Source organism: Ascaphus truei, chromosome 2 (genome assembly GCF_040206685.1).
Source record: "Ascaphus truei isolate aAscTru1 chromosome 2, aAscTru1.hap1, whole genome shotgun sequence".
Taxonomy (NCBI): domain Eukaryota; kingdom Metazoa; phylum Chordata; class Amphibia; order Anura; family Ascaphidae; genus Ascaphus; species Ascaphus truei.
Genome location: NC_134484.1, coordinates 177,842,916 through 177,848,915, shown reverse-complemented (window position 1 = coordinate 177,848,915; position 6,000 = coordinate 177,842,916).

Sequence of the window (6,000 nt, the reverse complement as noted above, 5' to 3'; positions counted from 1 at the left end):
CAAATCCATAATATGTTTTAAGATCATGTGCCAGGGTTCTTTCTATCTATTGTATTCTTGTTTAGGGATAGAGACCCCTTTCCACCACGGCTGCGGAACAGCACTAGAGAGACAAGTCAAAGATTTAAAGTAGTTTGCATTTTTATTTATTCTGTACACAGTGAGATCAACCAATTTATCTGTAGATAATACACATTGGCGCCTTAAAATTGTCTTTGTTTTAACTATTTACTGTAGGTGCTAGCCATGCACTTAGAATGAATACAGACAATATGGTCAGAAGTACCAGGCTTGAAACCCTCCTCTCTTCATTCCCGCCTTTAGTTCATAAAGGAACTAGTTGCCAATGGGTGGATTTCAAGATGAGATCTGTGGATCTCATGAGCCCGAGCGAATGAACTGCGAATGCATCCCACCACACCTTTCTACTTACTATATATATATATATATATATATATATATATATATATATATATATATATATAGATGAGTATGAATAATACCACAATTGTGTGTAACATAAAATGTAACAGCTCCGCTCCTAATCCATTCTGTGACCTTTTTGAAACAATGAAGACCAGCAAGATACGTTTTTTCCATTGTATTCCTTTCTGATGTGCTACAATTCTTTAGTGTTGTGTTCCAGAACTACTCTTTGTTCGAGTTTGGTCCATTGGCCTTCCTGAATTATTCCCAAGTCAATTATCCTAGCTAAGGCATTATCACTTCCTGAAATAGGAATCAAACTTCCAAATTAGCAATTTTCTCATTTATTTTGTCTATTTTTACCATTGCATCCCATTCATGCTACCTGCCACCATTTGAGATGTTGCTTGGCATAGACAGTTACCTATCGAAGATCTGTTGCTATATCCCATGGCCAATTTTCTGACAATAATGACTAGAACATTAGTTTGGCATTTGTGTACATTTCTTGTTGTAACTGAACACATTACATTCTTTCCTGTATAATTCACTAGTCTAGATATTATATGAGTTAGATTGAGAAAACTTGCCACTATAGACCTGTATATAGCAGTCTGTGCCTTAACCTGGAAGTGTATAATACTTTGCTGTACTACTGAAGCATATAGTATATCTCTAAATTAACATTTTTACTCCCTAATTCTGCCAAATATGTTGGTATACTTGATAAGTTTCTATATCTATTCTATTCAAACATATTCACACACCAGGTATGGAGTCTAAATCTTCCATAGCTAAAGTACCTGGGCTATCTGCATGTATCTGAATGGGATTATCTATTATATTGATCTGTACACTCTCAAGGCACACATCATAAATATTATCACATAAATGGACATATGTAACTATGGTGGGTCCCATTTATGTCGCTCTTCCTAATAGATCTCGCCATCTTGATCTTGATATGTCCTTAGCAATTTCTTTGTGTCCTGCAACATGTTCCCAGAAAAGTATATAAATCATGATATAAAAGAGTGCGTATCTTGCTTCTGGTCTGGTCCTTCACCTTTGGTTTCCGAAACTGGTCGCTGTTCATCTGATGGATCCGTGTCCTTCATCTTTGGTTCTGGTTTAGGAAATGGTCTTTCCTCTTCTGTGAAGAAAATATGAAAAAAGTGTGCTACTAATGTGAATCCTGGGATAAATAACATAGAACAATGGTAACAACAATTAAACGGAAAAAATCAGATCCCAAATACCCAAATAAGACAGTGTGAATAAATAAACAAATCAATGAGTGTAGATAAACAGTAATAAGTTCATAACCTCAATCAGGTAGTGAAAGAGCATCTGCTGCTGTAAAACAGGGGTGGCACAACACCCCACCCTCACAATAAAAGAGAACAAAGACCAAAAACAGGGCACAACGCTCATAGTGTAATACATTTTAGTAAAAAAGTTAATTTAAAAAAAGGGGGGGGGGTGTAAGTAATCTGCGTACATCAAATAAATTCTTTAAAAGCATATCATGTTACACAACATGTGTTACCAGCGCTTGAACCAGTCCGGTCAGGGAACTCTTCAGATGTCTCCCTCTCTAAGGTAGGTGGCCCCACGCCAGTATGCACAAAGGATCCTCCTCGGAGTGATGTAATAGAGTGTCCCAGTTTACGAGAGCTGCCCCCCCTGGTCACGCTGGTAGTGACGCCGCTGAGTGGAGTGTTACTATTCTGAGCAGCTTTGACTATACTTCTGATTTCGGAGAGGACTCATCACCTGTATTATGAGGGGCAGTTCTCGTAAACTTGGACACTCTTGATAACATCACTATGAGGAGGATCCTTTGTGCCCACTGGTGTGGGGCCACCTACCTTAGAGAGGGAGACATCTTCTGAAGACCCCCATCGTCTGACCAGATGATGAGAGTTCCATGACTGGACTGGTTCCAGCGTTGGTAACATATGTTGTGTAGCATGATATGCTTTTAAAGAATTTATTTGATGTATGCAGAATACTTACTCCCCCACCCCTTTTTTTTTTGGTTTGGAATCAAATTTATTACACTATGAGTGTTGTGCGCTGTTTTTTTGTCTTTAGTCTCTTTCCTCTTCTGTAGCTACTTTTGGACATCGGATATCTGTTTACAAAAAGTCTCAGATACCATGGATTTTTGGTGCGCTCAGGGGGAAAAGAAATTATGGGTTGTCTGTTACTTTGTGTCCAAATGGGACTCTCTTCCAAGTATCCAAAATCCATCCTTCACCTGGGGAGAAAGTCAAGTACAGTATCAATTTCTTGGCAGTGATATCTGTTCATATTTACCTGCCTTTCCTTTTTATAATTGACATTGATCTATATATTCTTTGACTTTTGTAGGATTCTGTGTAACAAGTTTCTACACTATAATGGTATTACTGAATTTCTTTACAATTTCAAAAGGACCTTCTTTTCTGAATCTTTTTTATAATTACCAATCTTAACTATCCTCCCTCAACAAACATGTATATGATCTGACCATGTTTGTTGTGGTAAAATATAGATTTTCCTGCAACTGTTTTTGTAGCGGCTCGGTGGGTGATGGTGCTGTGGACATTTACAAGACATGAGAGTTGTTAATTGTTCTTAGTTAAGCATTAACTTCTACCCCTCATTTTCATCCCAATTCCTTTATAGCTTAGCAAATCCCTTCTCCTGCTTCTTTTCCCACAAAGTATACTCTGTACAGTGTGGAATAACCGTGTGCCTGATCTGTAAATATTGGTTTTGGACCGATAACATAGCACATTAACACTCTGAGTCAGATTTTTTTCTGCCATCTATTCTGACATTTAGATGGTATGATTCCTTGCTCACAGATCAAGACCAGGCTGTTCACGAGCTCAAAATCTCTTACCCTTTCCTCTTTACTTTGCTTAAATACACTCCTAATCTGTTTCCACAGAGCATTCCACAAATCTACACATCCCACATTCTCAGGGGGTGTTAGGGGAATCTTACTCATTAGCCTGTCCCTGGATAAAATCCATAGCAATGACAATGTAACCGGTGTTACTTAGGTAATCTTTCTATGGAGGCACAGGTGTATCAGAAAATCTCTGTATACTGAGATATATACCCTGCCACCCATCCTTTCAGTCAACGTGCGATCCCCTCATGGGTGCTACCTGCACTGCACTGGAGCAGGAGGGCCTCTCTTTGATCTTGTTCGGTCTCAGTGGCCACCAATCAGTTCATGTGGCTATAAGACTTCCAACCAATATTTAATTGACTTCCTGATTCAGAAAGGCGCACTACTCACAAATCTTGTTAGATGAACGCCCGGAGAGTTTGCCCCTTATGGGGTTCACTCCCTCTATGTCTACTTCCCCCTTTTGGGCATGCACAGATCCCGATGAGCTAGGCTCACCAATGAAGATAGGTTTACCACCTCAGTCAATAATTCCATGGATTGGTTCTTGTTCCAATATATATTCAGAGACAATAGAATGCAATTTGCATCATATACTGTAACGTTGCTGACTGCAAACAGGATACAGAACCGCAGGGCAGAGGTAGGGAGTAATACATCAACCTTGGCCTGGGATGTAAGGGTAATCAGGTACGTTCCGGGGTCGAGGCAGGTGGCAGGCAAAGGGTCGTCAGGTCTGGTTCCAAGGTCGCGGCAGGCAATGGGTAGTCAGATTAAGTTCCAAGGTCAAGAAAGGCAGCAGGCAAAACAAAGGCAAGGGGGAGCTCAGACAGGACAACATGACCAGTACTTTACACAAGCAAAGATTAGTACCAACTGCCTGCCTTTTAAAGGCCAGAGGCAGCTGCTGGCAATGACAACCAAAGAGAGGCTGATTTCCTGTCAGGGGAGTAAGGGCAGGATATTCCAGGAAGCAAGATGGCCGTGGTGGCTTCGGACCAGATGATATCACTTGCTGTCAGCATTCATTCTGAATGTTCAGACAGATCCCTTATATATACTTCCTTTCAGGCATTCTCAATTATGAGTGGAGAACTGCAATGTCTGTTGGTTTCACTTCAAGCCAAGTGGTCAGTAGTTCTGGTTTCAATACATACTATATAGACAAAACATTTATACCTCATCCACGGATATCTGGACCTGCCCAAATATAGGCTTGCCCCAATTTCAACCGACTTTCTCCAGCTGTGCTTGCTGCAGTATGTTTGTTAATACCTGTTATCTCCCACCCTGTCCTCCCCTACATTTTCTCACCGTCTCATTATTTTTATGGCCTTGTATTATGACCTTGTACTTTCTTACGTACATTTTCTGCTATTTCTACAGTTAACTATTTAGGTGCTAGCTATGCCGTTAGTGTGAATACAGACAATATGGCATCTCTATTGTTCAGGTTTTAAATCCTTTCATCTTCAGGCACAATAAGGATCCGGTATTATTTTGGGAAACCCCAAAAGCAGTAAAAGATGTGCTTTGATATTATATCGGGCAAGAATGAATAAGGAATTAAATTAAGAACGAAATAAAATATATGGAAGCAGAGAACAAAATAACCTTGGCTTGTCAACAATTGAAAAAGGCATTCCCTCCCCCCCAAAAAGCAACAATATCTAGGCAAAAAGAGATTTTGAATTAATACTCCAGACAAAGAAAGATAGGCATAACTCATCAGAACGATACATTTTATAAATTTGGCAATAAGACGGGCAAATTGTTATCGAATATAGTCAAGGGAGATGGGCCAAAAATGGAGTAGATGCACTTAGAAGCAGGGAATATTTGTAACAGAGGCAAAGACATTTTGGATATATTTCAAATTTTTATAGTTATTTATTTATAAAATGTTTTACCAAGAAGTAATTGTGACGATAGTGAGGGTTTGGCCCGGGATTAACGGGGTTACTCCCCAAGGGCCCCCCTCTAACCTCGCCAGGGAGACAAGGGGTTAACTGGGCTGAGGTCCAGAAATGTGATTTAACCCTTGTTATAACATGAAAATGCTTATTCCCCTGTGTAAAATGTATTGTTGCTGGGTCAGTGTCTGCATAACCCACCCACTGGGACTTAAGGGGTTAATCTTATATGCAGTGCTGAATAAACAGTTACCTGAAAACTGGTAATTTGGGAACGGAGTAAGCCAGGACCCTGAGCCTTGGGGTACAGCCTCCGGGTCACCCCCCAAGTACACACATATTAAAAATATAACTTTGTCATAAGAGGAACATATATTTTTGATAAAGTGACTTTTTGCAGTCTTACAATGTACAGGCCAAATGCTAACTACCTCTGCCTGCCTTTGTAATGCGTACCAGGACCAAATGGTTTGACTCATGAGTCTATTCACGTTTGATATGCAAGCTTCCTCTCTGGAAGTGCATATCCAAAAGGGAGGTGTGAATTGGCCAGTTGGATGCTAAATAGGACATCCTGCTAGAATTTAGCCTGGCTTCACAGGGGAATTGCTATGCAAGACCCAGGAAGGATCAACAGGTAATTACCTAGTTGGTTATGCGAGAAGCTACAAGCCTACTTCAAAAGGTTTTATTGATGGGGGTAGGGGTGGAGCTACCCAAGAAGGGAATCAAAAGGAGTAACCGTATTAAATA